General features: G+C 45.0%; 1 long non-coding RNA gene across 1 annotated transcript; it reads left to right on the plus strand.

Moving 5' to 3' along the window:
* Positions 1-213: 213 nt before the first annotated feature.
* Positions 214-21300, plus strand: LOC143175240 (uncharacterized). Its single transcript, XR_012999988.1, has 4 exons — positions 214-334; positions 417-434; positions 21086-21118; positions 21269-21300. It is a non-coding gene; the product is annotated as an uncharacterized LOC143175240 (long non-coding RNA).
* Positions 21301-24096: the final 2796 nt, after the last annotated feature.

The following is a 24096-nucleotide window of genomic DNA, read 5'->3' on the forward strand; positions in this document are numbered from 1 at the left end:
CGTTGCGCACTGTTTTCCGGTTGGTCGCTCTATTTTCCCTGGCCGCGTCGAGGTGGCCGAACGTGCGCTCGATATATATTCGTGAAGAGAGCCGACAGAGGAGGAGAAGAAGAAGGGTACCTGTACGCCGGGGTGAGTCAGCCCGTATAAATTTCGGCGGGTCGAGTGGTTCTCGTCAAAAGGAAGTATTTCGCGCTGAGTCAACCACGAAATCCCGAAACTGCATGCGGCCGGTGTCGCTGCGGGGACGGCTGTCCCTCGTCGGGCGTGACGCGAATGAGGATCCGCCGATTTACCGTTCGATCCGATTATCTTTCGATCCCTTGTAATTGTGGTAATCGTTTCCCTGTCGTGTGAAGTAGAAATTATTTGAAAATCTGAGAAAAACGAAGCGAATAACGTATTTCCAATTGTAGATATCCGGAGTTTGGAGAGTAGAGTATTCTTCATTGAATATCGATATTAACAAATCGTTCCCAATTCGATGCTGTTCCTAATTACCTATACGATTCATAAATTTAACAATCGCTCCAATTCTTTCGAATCAACTTTCAATAAAAAGAAATTCGTTTCAACTATTCACTCTTGAAGTCTAGAGAAACCGTTCCCAAGGATACAAAATCAGAATGTTAGCGCTAAAACTACCGAGCAGTTTGACTTTCCGAAATTTCCCGAAGAAACTGCGAGTGCAGCTATCGAGACTAGTTCATTTACAATTCAGGTTGCGTGTTGCTAAACGAATTTCTCTAATAATTTCTCAGAACAACGTGTGTGATCTTTTGAATAATTGCAAAAGGAAGGAGTCAGGAATGTGTCATTTCGTGTGTAGTTCTAGTGTTACGAGCAGGAACGTTTCACTAGAAAACAGCAACGACCTGTTTGTTTTCCCGTTGTCCGAAAATATCGCGTACATGTTCGACGATTTTATGGGGAACGAGTGAATTCGGGGTGGACGGATCGGCCGCGTGCCGTCGAAAATAATCGTCGGAGGGGGCGTAGCGGGTGTAATCGTTCGTTTACCACCGGGCCAGACCCAGTGGCCGAAAGCACGCTCTCCGGGACGGTTTCTATTCTCGGCTAGAAGCGTTCCAAAACAGGCACAGGTCCGATTTCTGTCATCGCTCGACGCCGCCGTACACCGCGAGCTACTTTATAGACCGGTCGTAAAACTCTGAAAAGCATTGCGCGCGTTCCTATGGTGTTTCGGTGCCGGGCCGTCGCCGCCGGGAATCCGCGTTCCTCGTCAACGCGACTCGTTCGCGAACCTCGCGCTTTTATTTCCGCGAGGGCTCCGCCTTTTCCCCTATTAATCAGTCAGCTGCTTTCGACGAGTATACTCGTCGTGAATACGTAGCAAGGTTTCGCGTTATGATGAGCATACTTGCCCGAAAACGGCTCGCTGCTTGACACGAACGATTTCTTTAATAATTTCTTAAGTGACCTCTCTCACCAGTTGATTTGACGCGGTGAAACTATAGAATCTGATGTTTAATGTTGAACTTTGTATAATGCCTTGATACGTGAAATATTGGAATGAAATAGCTTTGTTCTTTGAGGTACTTGTGATTACTCTTCGAGTTGGCTTCAAGAAAGCCTTCGCCTCGCGAAGAAATGTTAAACACTTCTAGTGAGAAACTTCCGAGTGCAAAGGGTTAATAATTGAGAATAAGGTACATACTTCTTAGAGGCGTTTATTGCATAGTTTATTCCGTCGTTCGTAGGAACATGGATGTTCGACCACGTAGATTTTGGGAATTAGAAGTTTATCCGTTTAGGGTGGAATGTTGATGTTCCGTGTAGATGGAAGTTTCATGTTTGGAATACCGAGTTACCAGTAAATGATTTGATTACTCGCACAGCAGGAGATCAGTCAAACTGACGTGTTCCGTAAACTTAGTGCTAATTGTCGCCATCGGGAAACCGGTTGTAAAGTTTCTGACAACTTGTTACGAAAAAAAAAATGGGACTGTTCGGTGGAAACTGACGAGAGTTGCGAAGAGATTTATGAAATGTTTGGACAGGAACGGGGGAAGCTGAGGAGACACGCTGATGGTTTTCGGATCACTGTGATAATTGATGTGAGCAGGAGGACTAATTCAAGAAATGATGAATGGTTGCATTTGCTTCGGAGCATCTTTCATTCTTCAAGGGTCTCTGTTGCTCTACTGATACCTGGAATTAAAAGTTGCAAATATTTTCTATTAGAAAGGTTTTTATCTATTTTACAAATTGAGAATTAACGAAGAACGTTGATATCAAAATTGAATGAGAAAGGAATCCATTTATAGGTTTCAACGGTATGATATTTTCACGCAGTGTATACAGTGTTACAACTGACGTCGGAATAATGGAAAAGTACCGAACAGAAACGTGTTTCTAAAAATAGGAACCACGAACCGAGAGACGATATAATTTACCCGAAAGTCGGCAAGTGGCTTCAAACTTTCATAAAACCGACCTACGTACGTTTTCGGTTATTTCTGACCCGCATTAGTTGCCCGCATCAGCGCTTAAGCGTCCGAAGACCAAAGGTTAATCGACTCGTTCATTTAGCGAAACGATTAACTACTCATTAGGAGCATTGATAAGCGGTTAGCTGCAATGAGGCAATAGTCCGAGGGAACTCGAAAATTGAAGTGAACCGTTCTGGCTTGTGAACGGCTGAATTAACTTCTATTTTCACTCGGGATCTATGTCAAGTAGATTCTACTTTCGGAGACCGTCGTCACGTTCGAAAGAAGTGGCAAAGGTTTTCGTGGCAGCCGGGACCCATCGAGTAACTCAATCATCCGTGTTCAATTTTCTCGTAAAAGTGGCACGGAGATCTGGGCTCGAATACATGCCCGACAGAGGTTAAAAATATGTTTCCCATACACGCGTGCAGTTTACTCTCTGTTTTTCTTTCCGGAGGCGATTCGATGCTTTCAGTGCCGCGCGGGCCATTAACGAGCCGTGTTGGATTATCTTCGAGCCATTTTAATAATTTATTATGGAGAAAACGACCTGAAGTAAGAAAATGGCGAGATGAAAAGCGGCAGAATAATGAGGATACAGAAAGATGGGTAATGGAAAACGGAGAAACAGGCGAATGGGAGGTAGAAAAAGGAAACAGGAAATTGAGAAACGGATAGTGGGCAAATGGGAAATAAAAAGATAGAAAATGGGAAAAGGTATTAAATGCTCGGTCCGATATCAGGCCCACATAGGCCGCGTTCATTCCCAACGTTTTTGTTTGCCAGAGAGATCCACAACGCAGCCGTTTTGCATGCCCCGCATAGATCGAAAGCGACTGTTCGCGTGGAAAGATCCGTCCGACAGATAATATCGCAGGAAGATACGGTTTCTCGTGACGACGCTGCCGGACCCGGTGAGTAGAAAGGCCCCAGCTCTCGTGGCCGCGAGAGGATCCACCTATTAGCCGCGGCGGGGGTTCATGGGCGATGCATAATTCATAAGGGAAGACACTTCGCGGTTTTTTGCCTGGGACACCTGAACTGGCCCATTGGTTACGTCGGGGCCGATAATTTGCTCGCCTACCATCGCGTCGACTCGCCGATTCGGAAATCGATCGTTCGCCATTCGATCCAGCTATTCCATTCGTGATACCTGACTGAACGTGGCTGGTGTTCGTGAATAAACGACGCGTCTATGAATAAATCTTCTATACTTTTAAATTATAAATATATGTGAGGACGATAGAAGATTATGTTATAAGAAGAATCATGTATACATGATTATACATGCGAATGAGTTTATTAGCTTAGAGATTTGTCTTCTTATAATCGAGACCGAATGAACATAACGTTTTCTATTACACAGCTGCCCAAGATTCAGCTAAACACCACACCGTTAGCCTAAGAATACTTGAGAAATAATAAATAAAACCGAAGATTCACGGCAGAACTGTTCAAAGAGCAAGAGCCGCAGTAAATTATCGATCCCCCGGTGTCCACGAATTTTATGTCTTCATTTCATGGACGCCGGACAGATGTTCGGCCGCGTCGTCCCGGGCTCCCAAATCGGACTATCGGGAAGCCGGACTAGTATTAGTCGTGAGTCACGCGAGCATTCCGCAGAATCCCCCGAACCGAGCAGGCGGAAACGTGACGTGGACCGAGCGAACGAGTCGCGAGAAACTCGCTGCCGCCGACTCGGGACCGGAATTTATGGGAATTAGCTGTTTTCGAGACGCGCTCTCGTGTCGCTCGAGGCAGGTACTCTTATGTAGTAAAGATTCGTTGGTGGAAGAGAAATGGTTCGACGAACCTTATTGGTATTTATCCGGCGTTATTAACGACCCTCGATAATCTGCGAGCACGAATGAGCCTCGGGATGATCGAGCGACGTGGAATCGGCCAAGTCCGAAGGCAATAAGTCACCCGGGCCCACGATCATTCACCGGGAAACAACCGTTCATCTGTACGTTCGCGATCTCCTCTCGAATTTCACTGACGACACGCAGCCTACTTCGTCTCGGCGTTGCTGTATACGCCAGGCTTGTTGCTGGTAGCCTTGAAACCGAGATTTCAGGCATTGGGGACTGATCGTACGATTTTCACTGGAAACCTTTGGAAATTTCAGAAATACAATATCCTTGAGTCTCTTCGCGATAAATATATCCTTCGAGCAACAGCGTTAGCTGTCAAACTCTACAATCCAAAGTACATCAAGTTCTCAACAAATAATTAATTGTCTCGAAGAACTTACACCTCGCAAACTGGTCCTATACATCCCCAGAACACAAGAATCCACCGGAAACCTACTTCCCACAACCTTGAACAAGGTCGATCCGGAAAAGAACCATTACCGAGGGATCTCCTCCTGAATCACGATGAACTCTCGCTGCTATAGGTCATCAGGCCAGTCTTTTCCTCGGAATAAATCTCTACCCGAGCGGTCGGTGATCGACACAGATCCGCGGTGCAGTTCCACCTAGTTCTCCAGGATAGAGGACGTCCTTAGCTCCGAGGCGATTCACGGGGCGTATAATTCGAAGGAGAGACGAGATTCAGTGAAAGCCGGCCGCTAGAGCGGACGCGGCCGATTTATTATTAAGAATCCTTGTCGTGTGTGCCCAATCAAGACGTTAATCTCGAGGCAGACGTGACCGGCCGGCGGGACGTGACCAACCTAGCCAGCGACTGTCAAGGAAAAACTGGGGACAGATCGTAGGCTGGCAGAGGAATCGATAAGCAAGCGGTGCGAGTTTTCCACCGCGGGCTGGAAAAATGCGTGGAATTCCGGCGCGACGGGATTTTCAGCCCGGCCGAGCCGCGGGAACGTTCCTCCACGCCGCGGTCGCACCTTGCCGCCTTCGGGGAATCGCGGATAGGTGGCTGGCATCGGTTCAAAGCGACGCGAGGCGGTCGCGCCGGTGCTTATTCGGAATCCCGGATAGAGGATACCGTAAAACGGCGGAGCTGCACGGTTTATTACATCTCGCCGCGCGTAAATTTAGGCACGGGATCGCCGCGCGGATCTCTCTCTCTCTCTCTCTTTTTCTCTGTTTCTCTCGCCTCGCCACGCTTTAACCCATTAACCGGTCCGGGGAGCCGGGTTAGGCCTCCGAACGAGAACCCGGACTCTTACCGAACATAGTAGCGTTAATCATCGCCGGCGAATGGGTTCGAGGGAGTAATATAGCGCAGCGAGTGATACAGCGGCCGCACAATAATACCATGGGAATTCGGCGTGCGGAAATGCTCGGAATGCTCGGCCCTTGCTTGAAATAACGCGATCGGCCCGGTGTGGATTCCTCGTTGGCTGTTTGGGAGCGAGGCTGGTTTCGTGATTGATTCACGGCTTTTTGATGGCTAGAAGGATGCTGTTGTTTTTATTTGGACCGCGTTGAGTTTGCTGTTTGCTCGGTAGATGATTGAAAATTCGAGGTAACTCCTGTGTGGAATACTTTTCTTTGTAAACGGATTATTCGGGGTTGTTGGAATTATTGAAATTTAGAGTTGGGCTCGTTCACTGTTGGGAAATGGAGATTTTCAATGAGTTACTCGTTAGAGTTTTTCGGGTTGGAGGTGTTTCGAGTTGTGTTGGGCTCGTCGCGGCTGCTAAGGGAAATTAGTTGTTTAAATAGGGTAGAAATATAAAATACGGGAGACAAGGTGAAAATATGCTGTTAGCAGCCAGTAATTCTCTAAGTTTCGACAGAAGACTGCGACTATAGGCAAGCAAATCTCATTATCGAGCGCAAGCCTCGGAAGCTTTCCCGCCTCGTCATCCGGGAAACCTTTATCATCGCCCCGGTGAATCTACGACGTTTCGAAAGCGCTTACCGTCGCGCGATCGTATTTCCCGGGAAATCGCGCGGCGGCACCGCAGATTGGGTAATTAGCGGCGTGTCCGGACGTCTTTAAGGAAACGCTTTCAGGCCGCAGGAACGTTGAGTATATACACGGAGTCATAAACCGTAGGTAAACTGCGGTTAATGAATGACCGCGTGCGAGCTAAAAAATGCGAGCGAGCCAGAAAAATCAGTCGAAAACAATTTTCTGGTAGCAAACTTCGTTCTCCAAGTAATCGAGTTGAAAAATATACCCTTACGATCCTAATTTCTATTCGTCGACACGTTTGAAATTTTCAAATTTTCGTTTCGAATGCCAAGGATCACATGAGAAAATATTCTACACTTTTTACTTAGCTCCGCGTGTAAAATGATTCTTTTCCTTAATTCCAAATCCCATGGCTTTGGGAATATTCTGTCTGCAATGATTAATGTGGTAGATAAGAAAACGGGGAAGACTGATGAGAAAATTAGAGGATTCCGTGGGATTCGGGAATGACTCGACGAGAGATGAAAAGGGAATCTGTTTCTCCTCGGATCTCGAGTGATTTGTTGAAAAAGACGTTGATTCGAGTGGCCGATGACAAAGCTGCTTTTCAGCTTATAATTGCATTATGGGTGCGGAGGGACGGAGAGGGAGATGAAGTGCCGAGGGGAGATAATTCCCATTTTTTTCCCTCTTTTTTTGAGGGACACACTTGAATCGAGCGACTCGCATTCCTCGGTTCGATTCACCAGCTCCTCGAGATCGTTGCCTCGTTCACGGCCGCTCGATTCCTCGCGCGGCGTGTACGTGGCTGCCGAGGAATCCGTTGTGCATACGTATGCACGCGTGCTCCGTCGACCGATTACGGGAGGAACGAGGCCTGGTCCAAGGGACGAGAGCAAACGAAAGCGTGTTTCGCTTAGAAGCTGGGGAATTCTTCAACGTTGTATTGTAGGTATTTATGTAGGTAATGCTCGCTGGTAATTTTTGAAATAAAGATTCATTGAAGTTTGCTTGAAATTCCTCCTTTCGTCTCTTGGGAGCGATCCTCTATTCTAGCAAAAGTTAATCAGTTCCTTCTGAAGTAAGAAACTTAAGTTTTAGTTTACATTGGACGTTGTTAAAGAAGAAGTAAGGAAAGTCGATCAGTGTTTCATCACAAGAAAGCTCCTCTTTATTCGTAAATTGTTAATTAATCATTTACTAGAATGATTTCTCTTCTATTAATAAACTAAGTTTCCAATTAAAACTTCTTAAACGAACTGTGGAAAATTGAGAACAGAAACAGAAATCATGTGAATTTATTATAAAACTGAATGGATAATTTAATAGTAGCGAGAATTTACTTTCGTGGAAAGTGTCTGGTATGAAGAACAGAAGTGCAAACTGAGAATTACATTATTCAGAGTCGCAATATTACCTTAACGGCTTACCGTAACGTTTAGCAGAGGTGCAGTAGGGATGCAGGGAAGAAAAGATCGATGGATCGCGTGTCACGAGGCAACCGTGGATAAAGGCAATAAAGACCGGCGACCCGGTGATTTTACACGCGTGCACGGATTTACGGGCACGTGGCTCGCGCATTTCACAGAGAAAAGCTCCGGCAGGAAGTGGAAACTCGCCGGACACCGGTGGGTGACGTCCGCGCCGTTCAAGGGGTTATCGTTCAGCGGTGATAACGCGCGCGCGCGGCCGAGCCGAGCAGCGATAATTCGCGCCCCGCGAACAATCGCGAATTTCTAATCGCTTAGAAAATTGATTCATTCCCCTTTGTGCTCTTTGAAACGGAGAAACCGAGACAACGCGTTTTGTCGCTCGCCGCCGCTCTCAATCTGCCCACTTGTTCGATTTTCTTTGTCTCCCTGATAAATCCTTTCCTAATAATACTGCACATTTTTCACCTAATTTCTGGATCAATGTGTGCGAGTATTGAATCTTGGATTTATGGAACATTGTTCTTTAAAAAATAATAGTAGTTTTCCTACCGATAGATTCATGATTATATTGAAAGCAATAATATATCTACACGCAGAAAATTCGTAATAGAGAAGATTGAAACTACTTCTTAATTCTACAGATTGAATTGATAGAAAAATAAGGAGCTTTGTAACAGGAATAACAATTTCCTTCTAACTCTAATTATACTGTAAACTTCCTCAAAAAAGGGTTCAAAAGGGGTGAAGCACTTATTTTCAAAATTTCTGCCAATCTAATTGCATATAAAAATCGTGGTGGCCCATATACGAATCAGGTGAGCCACGAACGTGTTAATTATAATTTCGATTACAAATAGCGGCTGACTATCGTACCATAGAAATCAGATCAAGATCGTAACCGTACACCGAATTCTTCCCGTTTTTTCCGCCGCGTTTACTCGCCGAGGGCTGCGTTTAACTCGACTCGATGTTTCGATCACGGAGATGGTGTTTAACATATCGCGAAAAAGAAAGAGAAAAGCCGCGGAATGCCCGAGTAATTGGCGCGACGGTCGCGTCCGCGAACGCTTCCGATTCGCGCCGCGGATACATCCTCATTTCACGATCGCTGAGCCAGGCCCGCTCGCGATTCATCGTTTTACTGTTATAATTGCCGCCAGTCGGTCGCTATTGGCTCGCGAAGGAACGCAGTCGCGTTTCGATCACTAGCTTGACTGGCCGCCTTCTTCTCCCCGTCGAGTGTCGGACTCGATGACGCATGGAAAAGAGTCGTCAGCTTGTTTTGTATCGGTTCAAAGGCATCCTTGTAAAAATATATCGTTTCGTTGCTCGCCGCACGATTCAACGGTTCGCGGCGCTCGCGAGTGCCGTTTTATCGGTAATGTTGCACAGTTGGAAACCCGTTCTTCGCGGCGGAAATTCAGAAGGCATGCATATTTTAGAATTAGTAGTCAGGCGACTTTGGAGTCACCGATGAACGTGACACCAAAAGTTTAACTCTATAAACCGAATCGAGTGTCGTGACTATAAGGAAATGTATGTAGTATAAAACTAACGGATACCAACCTGTGAATACAAAGTAACAATGTATTCAATCATTTTAATGACTGTATTAAGACGAATATACATCCTAATTTGCGTCGGCATCTTTCGTGACGGTGTTTCATGTCGTTCGTTGTTATTCGTGCGAGGAGAACGTGCTGCCGAAGTGAGAAAAAGGAATCGTATACAAGATAACTGTTTGCATTATCTTGTACAGGAAATAGGTAATTTAAATTCTACTCTACCGTTGGAAAAATTGGCAACAACTGGAAATGGGAATTCCAAGTTTCCACTTTAAGCAAGGGAACATTTGCATAATATACTTTATTCGACACACATTACCTTCTACGTTCTACAAAATCGTTTCTCCACATCGCGAGAACTAGAATAAAACAAAACGCCGTTCGTTGCACGCGCAGATCTGTCGATAAGTTTTTTCGCGCGATAAAAACCGGATCGAATTTCCTGAAAACTTTTTTGCAGGACCGAGTTGCAGGCGATCTTGCGTACGCTACAAGCACAAAATCCACGGTCTACTTGTCGCGAGCGTTTCGAGGAGATTCCTCGGAATATCTTTTAGCGTACCGGTGCCGGCTCGGAAGAATACAATTTGATGTCGAGGGAATCCCGCCGCGGTTACCGGAGACCCCCATAAAAACGAGGCGAGCGCGTGGGAGGACGGCGATACCGGAAACACTCGGCTCGTTCCTCCTATCGTGCCCGATGAATCTGCGAATTCCAGAGAGTGTTCTCCGCGCACGACGGCATCCGAGTAACAGGTAGTAGTGATGGTCTAGCCATCTAGCCGTTTCGAGTGCGTGTACAACGGATTCGAGTCGTCTCGGATGTCAACACCTTGGCAATCCAGAAGTTTTTCAATGGAGACACTCTGCATTTTCGAATAAAATGCGGACGAGATTTTCTGGAATTGACTCGACGAGAAATCGCAGATACATCGAGGAGCAAAACTATTTTCCTTCGATGTGTCATGTATTGATGTATACATTATACAAAGTTTGACAGTTAATATTAAACTTTAGAATTCGGTCAAGTCGATTGGGAAATGGGAGATGTGTTTGCAGTGCAGAGGGTCATGTTAATTTACCAGAGTGTTGTAAGTTCTGAAAACTTGGGAGTCTTTGAAATTTGGTAGTCCTCGAAGATTTTGGCAATCTGTTTTTAGCGAACGTATCGAATGTCTTGGGAGTCTTGAAAGTATGTCAATGTTTCGAATGCCTTGAAGACTTTCATTATTGTGGGTATTAAGAATGTGAAATGCGTCAGAATTTCTGAGAGTTTCAACGATGTTTTCCATGGAACAGTATACTGTAGCTTTGTCACCTATTTATATCGTCGCGTGCCATCCTTCGACGCAACTCTTGCTGTCGCTCGCAGCCTTCGTCGCGTTTCCGTCGCGACGAAAGAAAAAGGGAACGCTCGTATTGAGTAACAGACAGCGTGGAAGTCGTAACACTCGTAACGCTCGTTTGACAAAGAGAAAACGGCGCTCGGAAAAAGTAATTAGAAAGAAACTCTACCGCGACTGGGATCGAATCGATTTATTCTGATTTCGGTCCCACGCTTTCGATAGTAAATCGAACTTTCCAGTTGGCATGATTATCGAGGAAAAATGGAACACAAGATATAATCACAGATATTCAATAAGAACTTAGTCTACTGATACTGGAATAAAGGTACCATTAAAACATCTATAATTTAAATTCCACTGTAGCATTGCTATTTGATACAATTGCATCAAAATCTCTAATCAAAGAATTAGAAGAAAACATTGCTGGTTACTGTCTCAATCAGTTCAGCATCAAGAGAATCTCTACAAGATAGCTTCAAGTTGATGCTTAACATTAGATACTATCAATCGGTACTATTACCTGCTTAAAATTATATTCAATTCGACGAGTATTCACTTTTCGAAACATTATTCGACAACTGCTTATCTTGTTCGATGCAATTACAAATATGTGCGTCTTAGGTATTTATCCTGAAACTGAACCGACATCAATTTTTCTAGGAACAATAGAATATACGGGTACAATAAATGTCCGTAAACCTAGTGTTAATGCCAGCATCGAGCCGACAAAAGCAGGCTCTCAACAAGGAAGTGAAATGCCAGAAATGCAGCGATATTATGCACGCTCGCCTGGAAGACGCGATTAAACGGGTTCCTGCGAACCGTAGCTCGTCCACGGGCCGACGATAAGGTATCGGAGCCGCGAGTACGAGGGATCGACGAACAGACTCCCACCATGAACCAGAATCGCTTATCTTAGCGAATAAAATTGGACAAAAAGCGGAGTTTAACGACGATGCTCGACCGATTAGCGTGCTCGTTGATTTTCCAACGCGGCGCGAGCGGTGCCCTGGTATTCGAGCTGTTTAGCCGAAGCGCCTCGAAATTACGCTGTATCGTAAAAATGGATTTACGAGAGCCGGCTCGCTCGTTGCGCAACATTCTGTCTCAGAAATAACACCGAGGAGGATATTGAATAGCTTTTTTGCATCGCCATGGAGAATATTAGTCGCATTCTTCCGCCGCTTTCCCTTCACGCCACTGAGTAAAAACCATAAGGGATATTATTATCTATATCGGCGAATAATATATTATTTTCGTAATTAGCTAGAGATGTAATCTCGATTTCGAGTTAATAGGCTCCTTCGATCGATTATTGTGAGATGCTGTTATATACCGACGTATTATATTAAATGGAACTTTTAACTTGCATGATTTGTACATTGAACGGTTTCAATTTGATACGAGTGTTAGGATAAGTTCGAAATTGCTCGTTTGATATAGTATTTAGTGGGTGATGGATTAAGTTATAATAGATTTCGAATATTTCTTCCTATGCTTCTCAGTCTTTAAACGTAGGTCACTTTGCTTTCTAATTCTCAAACGTCTATTATATTTATCTGCTACTATCCAGATCTAAAGCGGCTGTTATAGGAAATGTTAATACGCATGAATCATTCGATGATAATCAGGTTCAAAGAACTCTTCCAGTTTACAGCGCACAATCTAATTGAGTCGAATATTGGAAATATTCCGGCTCTTCAATTTGCCGTTGAGTATTCCACTTGCTCCCTCCCTCTGCCGAGGGTGATCGAGAGATCCGCGATGTGTAACATCGTCAAGCTTGTCAGTACTCTAATGAGAGAGGCAAGAAAACCCTCGAAGTGACGAGAACAGTTTTTCGCGACGCTGATATCGTCTATACTCAATTGAATTATTGTTACTGCTCTGGTCCATTCGCTGCCGTCGCGAATTCGACGACAGTACGGCCATTTGTACGGCACATTCATCCACTCGTACCGCCATTTTGAAACGATTCATTGGCCGTCTTCGCCGCCATCTTGCTTAAGGATTTCGGTCCTTCGTTCGGGAAGTTCGAATTTTTAATAGCTTCTGGGAATTGTTTCAATATTTAAAATTTAATTACTGCACAATCCCCATTAATTTTTTACCTGCTCGTAACTGTTGTTTTACGAGTAGGAAGGAAAATTTTCTCTTTTGCTTTTTCTTGTTTCTTTTTCCGAGCATCTCGCATCATTAATTTCTCCAATGATTGTGTCTTAAGAATTTAATACGTTTTCTGCGAGCGTTTGTTTCGCCGACGATCTTCCTAATTGTAATATCTCATTCAATCCAACTTGAAAAATGAAACTAAAGCGACATTGAGTTCTTAAATATAATACTACAGCTGATAACATTAAATAACAATATCTATAGGATTTATTTCATTTTCTTTATGTAAAATATAGGAGTATAAGTGTCACAAATATATTTGAAGCTGGTAACGGACGTGTTAAACGTTGTTATAGTAGGATTCCCAAGTTATTACAAAAGTGTTTTTGAAACTGTTAGTCTTCGGAGGACGAGTCAATCGGGGGACGAAGTCAGGAAAATTCACTCGCGTTGACTTTCAAGAGCGTGCCGCGAACTTGGCTCCCTTTCGAATTTAGACGATCGTGGGAGAGTGCGAAAGCAGAAATTCGATGTTCGATGAACGGAATCGGCCGCGGAGCGTGCGCGTCTAAAACCGTGCGCTGTGGAAGCAGCTTCGATTCGCGGAACAACAAGTCTCTCACGAGGGTATCGCGTAGGTTGTCGGAGCAGAGTATAATCGAGCGTTACGCGCAAATGCAACGCAACACTGACTTTCTCGCCGGCCATGTGAACTGCAGCTGCAGAACGGAGGGAACACGTGGTCACCCGTTGATCTCGACGCGGATCTCGCGGCTGACGCGAGTAAACACTCCTTTCGATCCTTTTCGAACGAATCTCGACCAGAAAAATCTGTGGAACTATCGAATCAAACCGTTTTAGAGCAAACTGATCTATATCACGGGCAAACCAAGTACTTATATGCAGAAATGTACAGTTCGGAAATGCAGCTGCATGTAACCACCGCACAGAATATCATTTATTTTTCATAATTATAAACGAGCTTAATCCGTTGAAGTTTTAAGTTCACAAAGAACAAAATTGAAGCTTCGATACTTATTTATGTAATTGTATTTATTATGCAATTTTAACGCTATAAGATCCACTCGAAAGTCACCAATTTCTCCTGATTGACTTCTTTAGAAGATATCTTAAATTTTTGGATCCGATGAGCCTATGTACAAAAGTTAACAGACTTAGCAATCAAATTGATATGTTTCCCAAAAATTTAAATAGCTTTGAAAGCTCTGTCAAAAAACCAATTGCTGGGTGAAATTTCACATTTCATTCCTTCCCGCTTATTATTTCATTACCAAAACTCTTTAGAAACTCCTTACACTTCGTTTATACATCTCTCTGTTCTATGCTAAAGAGCGTCTGCCTATCAAATGAATAGATAAACAAATTATTTTCAAAGTACAAAACCCAAATCAATTTCGAATCTACTTCAAGAGTTCAAATCGAACTTCAAAATCAAATCTAATATTGCTAAAAATGAGGTGAAACCATGAGTTCAAAAGATCCCAAAGGCCGCAGCAGCATTAGCAGAGGCCAAGGATGAAAAGGGGATGCAAGGCGCGAGTTAAAAGGAATCCGGGAATCGCGTGCGGTTCCCGGGACTCCGACGGCCCGTGGAAGCAGGTTAATTTTCCCCGCGGCTTCCGGTGACCTTGGACACACCGGGGCACCGTGGTCGCGAGGAAGAAACGAAACCGAGCGAGACCTCTCCCATTCATTGTGCGCCGGGGATGCGCGCGAGGATAATTGGGGGAGAGAGTAGCAGCAACGAGCAGCAGCGGCAGTGCAGTCGGTCATCCTCATCGTTCTCGTCGGAGGAATGCCGCGAATACCAATTCCCCGCAGGTCGTTCAACCGCTTCTCCTCGGTCGGGCTCGTCTCGGCTCGTCTCCGCTCGCTCGCTCGCCTCGCGGTTCCTCTTGGCTCCGCGGAAAACCGAGAACGAGTTCTCGGCTATCGTTCATTTTTCCAAAAAAGCTCGATCATCCCTTGAACACCGATTTCTATTGAGTACGGACTTCTATTGTGACTACTTTGGGAGCCAAGTGCATCGGATTGGAATTGGTTACCATGGTTTTGTTTGTGACAGTCTATATTAGAGAAATTTAACAAATCTGTGGAGTAATTTATATGATAAAAGGTATTAGTATAGGAATCATCTCTTGAAGATTGATTTTTGGAGAGTAGAGTCTATATTAGGAAAATCTGACAAATTCGTGGAGTAATTTATATAAAGAAATGATATTAATAAGGAATGTTGGAAAATGTAGTATTGTCAGATGAAATGCAATGAAATTAGAGAGAGACGATCATTGGAAATTGGAAGGATTGTAACTTGAAACTGAAAGCTGTAGGATTTCATTGTTGAGCGACGCTTGTACATAATCCGCGTCGAATCGGTCATTATCCTGTCGTTTTCCTGACACAGAATGGTTACATACGAATCGACCCTTGGTCGCCTCCTTCCCGTTGTCCGGGAAATCTCGACAGCGTGTCCGGTTTCTCAGTGAGCTCTGAATCGCACCCACTACCTCCGGAATGCGCGGGGACGACGTCCGATCTCGGGCGGAGGCGGAAACCGGAATCGGGAAGATTGACCTCTTAATCGAGGTTCTTCCGGGTTGTCGAGTTCCATTCGATTTTACGGTATAAGTCTGTTGCTCGGTTCATTAATTAGTGAATATTGCCAGCTGAGCGCGGGACGTAAATAACTGATCTACAACTTTGGAATCTCTAGTCAAAAACTTGGCGCACGCGTGAAGATTTGTGGACAGATTCATTTCTCAAGTTTCTAGAGTCACATTAGAACATCTTTATTCAAATGGTAATTAACATTCGCATCCCCAGAACTCATAAGATATTTTCTTCGCGAACAAAAGATGAAATCGACGTCGAATTTCCAGTTCCTTCAGTTCAAAGATTCTAAAATTTAACGATGAGAAACGGAAAAGAAAGTGCAAACTGAAAACAGGTGAGAAATCCCCAGTTGGAATCGAAGATTAAGCAGTCGGCGAGTGAAGAACGGCTCGCGGGAAACCGTTGCGCAACGATGATGTGCCTCGCGCAACTTTATCCAGTTAGCTGTTGCGATCTGTTTGAAAAGTGTGTACCTAAAATGTGTCGCAAAAAGTAAGCGACGACGAGCGTGCTCGCGAAGCACAGAGTATACGTGACTGTTGTAACACAGAATTAAGTTGGAACGACTGTTTTGTTCCTCAATTCTATTACTAAGACTTATTTATTCACTGAACTTAAACATACATAGTTCGTATATGCAAGAAAAACATTCATGAAAAATCGGAGTAATATAAATAACAGCAGTTCGCAAGTCGGATACCAATATCTTGATTCTAGAGCAACTACTTCGTTCGCTGTGCACAGTTCTTTCACAACAATTATTTATAGTTTTTTACTCGTTCGTTTTATTTCGTTTTGGCCGCCAAATGCTCAACATCTTGAAATTCACGAATATATTTCAATATTCACCGAAATTCTAATTTCAACAGGAAATCGTCACTTTTTATGCGTGACGCGCTCGTCGAAAACAGCTAACCGGTTAATGAAACGTTCACGGTGCACCGACCGAAATATTCCGTAGACGTTCGCGCGAGTTAAACAAACGAGGCCTTGCAGCGTGGAGAAAAAAGTGTTTGCCGACTCGTCTGTCTCGCGCCGGTGCCATTAAACGGTCCTGGCAGTTCATTAAATGCAAATAGAGTAATATTAGATGGCGACGGGGTCGGCGAATTTACGTATCAAACGGGGGGACACCTATGAAACAGCGGGATCCGATCGATCGGGGGGAATCCGTCGCTGCCGTTGGCGTCTGGAACTTTCTGAATTTTCTGCGCCGCGATTCACAAGTCCTCCGCCCACGAATCGAACGCTGTGCCAATTTCTCACGCTGCCAGGCACCCCGGTCCCCTGCCGGCCGTCGAGCATTATTTCAAATTCCGGCCGTGACATCTCCCGAGAAACTCGCGTCGCGTCACCTTCGGTATTTCGGACGAGTAAAAAAAGAAAGTTACGTATCCGGACAAGGGTATCCCGATTTTCCAGCTGCACAGAAATACCACGGGGATTCCGCGATTGTTAATACCTCCGAGTGCGAACGGGTTGCAAGGAGAGGATCCCGTTTTCACCGGGAGAAATCGATTTTCCGACGGCCCAGAAATGCAGAGGAGGATTCTTCGGAGACTTAACTATCGCAGATATTCCTTGGATTTTAATATTTCAAGATGCCAGAGGAAAGGTAGACGATAGAGCATTCCTTTTGTGTCGGAAGCATTGGTTCTCCGGTATCGCGCGAAATGTTTCCGGCTGCAACTGTTGTGATAATTGTTTGTCGAAGGGAGAAGAAGCTACGAATATCTGAGTTTGTATTGTATACAGTGAGTTTCATGCTTTATCAAGGGATAATAGGAATATAGAACAACCAGATGTCATTTTCAACGAGAGAAATCGACTCGCGAGCGGCCCGGGAGGGGCATCCGATCGGCGGAACCGTTGCAAAAATCGCGTGTCCTTTCGCTCTCGTCGGCTCCGCGGAACAAAGAAGGGAATCCACTTCTGCGGAAATCTTTTCCATCTTAACACATTGAGTACCGGCTAATTTTCAGGAAACTGAATTGTGCGGATGGCAATTTTCACTGAGATAACTTATACCACTATATATAGCAAAACTCAGATACCATATTGTTATGTAATATATTTTAAATAGATAATCAATTCGAATTAAATTTTATATTTTTTTCAATACTGTGGTAATTAGCGAAGTTGCACAGCTAAGTTTCTTTATATAAAAACTCCTTACTTTATACGTGAAACCCTTGCTAAATAGTTCTATCTAAACTACACGGGTACTTCATCCTCCCAATTATTACTACTAAAACAAAACCGATCATCGCGATCCAACGTATCCTTTATTTCATAGATATCTCTTTAGTAACTTATACCAAACACTCGGTAACTAAATTTCATCCCTACACAACGTAATTATAACGTTACAAATAACCACAGCAGTAACTCTCAAATACATTCAGACTAAAACCGAATCTCGAGTCCGCCAGCTCTTAGCAAAGGGTTAAATGCGTTGACACTCGATAACGGCTAGAATTTCATCCCTACACGACATAATTATAACGTTACAAATAACCACAGCAGTGAGTCTCGAATACGTTCGGATTAAAGCCGAATCCCGAGCCCGCCAGCTCTTAGCAAAGGGTTAAATGCGTTGACAGCAGAATCGCGCAAGAATCAGGAACACTCGCGTCTGCCAGGCCAATTGTCGTTCGACGTTGTTCGTCTGGACAGGGAGCGTTTCTCGGTAGACCGTTTCCCAACATGCGGCTGTTCTGGCGATCCATCGTTCGCTCGCGGCGAACGCTGCTCCCCGATTATTAATCACGATAACGAACAGCGCAGCCGACCAACCGGCCGGCCGGCCGGCCGGGTAAATTTGTCACGGTTCCGCGAAACAACGTTCCGTCTTCATTAAGCCGGCCGGCCCGTTTTCCTACTCCTGCCACGCGAACCGTGACTGTCCCGCGGTTCCCGATCGCAACGGACCACCGCGTTCCCGGTTTCGTCCCGTGACGTGCTCCGGATTTCACGGAGACCACGCAGATCAGCCGGAAAATGGATCGCCTGTCCTCGGGTCAACACTCCGGGGAAAAGATTGATCGACCCGGATTTTCGGAGACGCCCGAGGAACATTCCCGCTGGATCAGCCTGTACACCGGTTTGTTTTTAACGCCGGAGGTAACCGACCGAGATGATGAGCGCTGATTATGGGCCAGAAATTATACTTTCAACTCCATCTGCCGGGAATCTTGGGAATCTTCCGCTAACAAAGTGTATCGCAAGGTGCATGGGGAAATGGGTTGCGATAGTGGAATTTTCAGATGTTTTGTTCCTTCAACAATTTGTGGGAAGGATTACCGAGATGGAGATATTTTTATGGAGAATACTGTTAATTGGAGAGAAGGAGAAATAGTTATTAATGGGTTTCTATATTTATAATTATTAAATGTAATAAAGTAATGAAATGTCCATCGGGAAATGAATGTTCTTAATTTTATAAATTGAGAATATTAGGAACTTTCGACTGAAGTTTTAGAAATAAGTACCAACCAGCCTCAACATCAATTTCTCTTAGAATAGTATGCAAACGAGCCGGATGAAAAATGGTCCGGTTAATTGCGCGGTTGAACAGGGCCCAGAAAAAAAGGAAATCCACCGAGAAATTCGTAATTTACACCTGTCATCCCTAAAGATTCCACGCACTGCGTTTATAATTCCATGCCCCGGTCGAAAACATCCCCCGTCGCATTCTTACTCCATTTTTACCGTATCCCCTAAACGTTTCTTCGTTCCCGGAATACTTGAACCGGGGCCAAACGATTTTTGTTACTCCGTGATCCGCGTTCGGACGGCCAGGTTGCCTTTCCACCGGTTTTATATAAATCCGAAACCTACCAGTCCTCTTCTCGCGACTGAGCAGAATGCCCGGCTGCCTTTCCAAACAAACTCCACCGGTCCGCCGCCATTTGTCATCGCACGACCGAGCAGCAGCAAGATTCAGAGGCGGAGAGGACGGTTTTCGCTCGGACCGGCCAGCAATCGTTCGAGGCGAGTCACGTCCGGTATCTTCACTAGACAAACTTTGGCAAAATATAATCTAATTATACATTACTGAAAATAATTCGACTGCAATACGGTTCAATTACGAACTATTTTTGATGATTCAGTGGTTCACGACTCAACAACCAACTCAAATTTTTGAATGTGCACAGATTTCACTGTTAAAATTGACTGACATCGCATCTCTTTCATTATAAAATTTATCTGAATCCTCTTTAATAGAGTAAACCGATTTGTCAAACGCGCAGCACAACTGCCAATCGTTGCTAATTTACAAATAAGTTTAATCCGTTCAGAACATACTGAAAGAACTGTTCCTATAAAAACCTGAATTATACATCAAACTCTTAAATACCAGAAGAAAAGGAAACATGAATCTCTCGTTAGTCGAGCAATTAGATCATCCTCCGCAACTGTCGATTTCAGATACCAAATCACGAATCAAATTATTAACCCATTACACTGGAGAGGCGACTCTTAGTCACCATTTGATTTAATATGACAAAATTACAAAGTGTTATATATAATATTGAGTTTCTTATAACGCATCGATACGTGAAATATTTATATAAAATAACTTTGTTTCTTAATTGTGTTCGTTTCAAACAGTGCCCTTTATGTCTCATCGGAGAGCGTCGAAGTTTCTAGTGAAAAGCTTCGAAGACTTCAAAGACTTCAAAGACTTAAATACAGCCGGTAACTCGCGATCGCGTGAAGAGCTACGTTTCAATCGTTAGTCTTAACGTGTAATCAGATTACATTTTGCCCAACTCCGGCACTCGAGGCGTTCCGGAGATCGTCCGGTGTCCATTGTACCTAACAGGAACTCGTCGCGAGGAGAAAACGAAAGGGAAGATGCTGGATCCCCGCCGCGATCCTCGTCTTCCTCTTCGCCGTCCCCTCTTCTTCTTTCCCCTCCCTCCGAGGCGGGCACCGCGGAGTCGCGAGAAGGCAACCAGTCGCGTCTAGCGATGGGGACGCGGTTCTGTGTCGCGCGAGTTTTCAAACAAGTTTTTTCACGGGATGACGAAAGGTGGGTTCTCGCGAAAGTTAAAAACGACTGGTCGTAAAGTCCACTGGCTACCACGATATCCGGTAACCGGAGGCTGAGCCAGCCTCCGTGGCCGCGGCATGGGGGTCAAGGACTTTGACCCACGGGGTGAACGAGACGGAACTGGGTCCCCTCGCTTGTGGGTCCGATCGAGGAAACTGAATCTTCTTCTTTACGCTTTATTGCCCCGGCCTGCAGTGTTTTTATTCGGTCCCTGATGATATCTTTATTCCGGATGATGATCACGAAGCGATCAAGCACTTTTTATGGTACCGGTAATATAGTTGGGATTAAATGGCACCGAGTGAAAGGGAAATTCTGTTTAGCTCCTAGCAATGCCCCGATGAAAGTAGTTCGCTACTTTCCTGATGCAATTAAGTCGCGCGCAACTGCGGAAAAATTGATCTGAAATTGTATCCTTTTAAGGACTTAGAAAGCATTTCGATCAATTAGAAGGTTCTGTTCGTTAGACACTCGTGTTTCTTGCGATCTCGCGATTCGAGCAGCGATAAGCAGTGAACTGGAATGGTTGAGTGACATCGGTTCTAGAGGATAACGTAGAAGTATATCTCTCCCTCCCTCGAAAGTGCATCTTTCCACGTAATACCTACCGTTGCGCAATACTTTCACTGTTTTAACCCTTTGCACTGCGCAGGCAACTCAGTCATCCGATTCGATACAGCAAATTGTAAATTCAATGTTCAATATCATATTATATAGTACTTAATTACGCAAAATGTTAAAATAGAATATTTCTATCCATTGATTCGTGCATTGTTCCTATTACACAATCAATGCTCCAATCAATGTTTCATTAGAGTATAATGATCATAAGTAGCGAAAAATCGGAGTGCAAAGGATTGATTGCCACGGTGATCACCGACGACAGGAGCTTCCGGATTCCTGGAAAACGATTACAATAAGGAAGATTACAGTAATACAACGATACCAGATCATCGATAACTACTTCATGCACAAATTTTCCAAATGATCCACATAAGTCAGAATACCCGTTCCCCTAATTTACTACGGAAATTGAGGAAATTATAATAGAAAAAGCATTACCACACCTAACACTCAAAATTCTCGTGACAATCGACGAGTCGATCAAACTTCCCGGGTCACAGGGGAAAGTTGAGCGCGCCGTAGCGTTCGAGAGCGATAATAATGGCGTCCGCTGAAGCCGCGAGGTCCGGTGGCGCGCGGTCGAGGCCGTCGCTCGCGTTCGCGCTCCAGCAAAACGAAGAAAGAAGGATCCCCGTCGCGTCCATGGAAAAAAGGTAGAGAAAGAATCGCCGGTGGAAAGAGCGAAAGAGGCAGCCGGGTTAAGTATACGCGGCGTGGTGTTGGTGGCCGGCCGGTAAAAGTGCGGCACCGCGTTTAATTTCGGCTTTCCTCGCGACGAAAATATTCGCGCCACTTTCCGCGCCGGCATAGCTCCACGGCTAACAGGGATTCCTTAGGAGACCGGTGTCGGTTACCTAATTATAGTTGCATAGAAATCTGTAAGGGGACACCGGGGCCGCGCCTCGCGCAACTCGGGTTGCAGTGAAAACTGCGCCGAGCCGGCCCGTATGCACGCACGCGGAAGATTCCTTGATCGCGTGAGCCGCGCGGCCGCGGTATCCCGATTTCCGGATAAATCTTGCTTTTCAGCCAGCCCGCTCGCGCGGATTTTCTCTCCGCCTGCCGTCCACTTCCGGTTTCGATGCGATAGCCGATCGTATTGGAAACGCTTTCCCTTTTGAGGAAAGCGTCGGCCATTTTATTTGGGATTTCGGCGTCCATTTTGTTCCGTTGTCGCGGGAGGGAATTGTGTATAGAAGATTGGGTTCAGGTGTTTCGGAGATCGTTACGATCGTTGGACAATCGCGATGGATTCTTATTATTATAGACGCGAAGAGGTTCATTCGGAAGGTGAGTTTCAGAGTTTTATTAGGTTACGATCGTGTTTTTCGCAGCTGTTCGATGGAAGTTTGAAATAGCGTAGGCACGAATTTGAATAAATTGAGAGACACACGGGAATCTTAGGGTCGTTGTCCTGAATATTAAGTAACCGTGGTGCACCATTTCGCAATCACGCGTGAGAAGATAACCTTTCAAACTTTAAGCTCTTGCGTTCTCACACAATAGGTCGTTCAATTTTGCTGGAAGTGTCCAATCGATCGAACTGAATTGATTTTCCGAGCTGTTTCCCCGCGGAAAAATATACGATCGCGTGTAGCTGCGGGAAGACGGTGGGTCTGGGATCTAGATTCTCGATCGGATCCTTCGGCGCAATGACGATCCGAGCGTAGTTTTCTCGGTAATCGAAACTCGTTACTCTTTTTGTTGCGCAGTCACTTCGCCGAGTTGGAAGACACAGTTGGATTGCACCTAGAAGCGTTTCTTTAACGAGATTACGCGGCCGCGGAGACTAAACTTTCGATTGTAACCGACGAACATTGACGATGTTCCTTTCTTCAGCTGTAAGATCAACAGGATTCATTGCTTAATGAAGTTACGGTTCTAACTTTCCCCTAGTAAACCGACTTTCGATTTTACTCTGCAAACAAATTACAATCCCCCGTAAACTCTACAAGTCAAACAAAATACATTAACTCCAACCTCTAGAAAGAGTTCAAACGGCTCTCGAATGCTCGACTATTTATCTGTAACCTATCGAAGGTCTATTAACAGTCTATCAATCCTTCACCGATGGCTCTCTAAAACGTCTATCGACTTTTAAACGATCGACCAACAGAGAGACACATTCGAGACTAGCCGTAGATCCGATGAGTTCAGTGAACCGGTAGAGCCGATTGCTTAATTCGTCGAGAATGTCACGTTCATCTAAATTCCGGTTAGGGTATTAATGCGTAATCCCCGGAGATTTATGCGGTTCTTGATCCGAGTCCTGAAGGATCGCCCGTTAGCACGCCGGGTTCTTGGAAGCGGGAATCGAAGTTCCGCCGATCGGAAAAGGGCGTGGACGCGAATTAAAACGCGGAAGCGAAGTTTCCATTATCGATTACGTCTTCGGTCGGACTCAGGTGTGGTCCCGGTGCGGTTATAAATCCACGGGGGGACGCGCGGCGACTCGACGACACCGGTAATCGATCCCTTTCACTCGCCGCATCGGTTACATAAATTCGTCGATTAACGCGCCCGTTAATTGCCGCTCTTTACCATTTCTGTCGAAAACGGGACGCTGCCGGCGCTGGTTGTTCACCTTCGGGTGCGTCGTAAATTTCGCATAAATCGACCGTTGACGAGTACGCGCACCTCTTTCGGCGACGGTTCGTTGTCCCCTTCCCGGCGACGGCCGGGTCGTTTACGACCCGTCTCTCGTATCTAATTTATGCGCGATTAAGTGGTCCATTCCGCGTGGAAATATGACGTTCTGCAACTGGATATCGAACTGGAAGAGAGGCCTGTTTTCTTCTTCACCGATTTCTTTCGTATCTTCTGAAACGTTCGGTGTTGATTTCGTCTAAAAACTTGATTTCCTGTAGCGGCGATCGAATGTTCGATGGGGAAACTAGTTTGAAAATACGTGTTACGAGTATCATAAGGTGAGTCATATTGCGTGGCCAGCCTCGTTGAAGTTCATTAATTGATACTGATTTATAATACGGCGTCGGTTCATCGTATCTCGGAAAATGCATATAAATATATGGTAAACAA

Source organism: Nomia melanderi, chromosome 13 (genome assembly GCF_051020985.1).
Source record: "Nomia melanderi isolate GNS246 chromosome 13, iyNomMela1, whole genome shotgun sequence".
Taxonomy (NCBI): Eukaryota; Metazoa; Arthropoda; class Insecta; order Hymenoptera; family Halictidae; genus Nomia; species Nomia melanderi.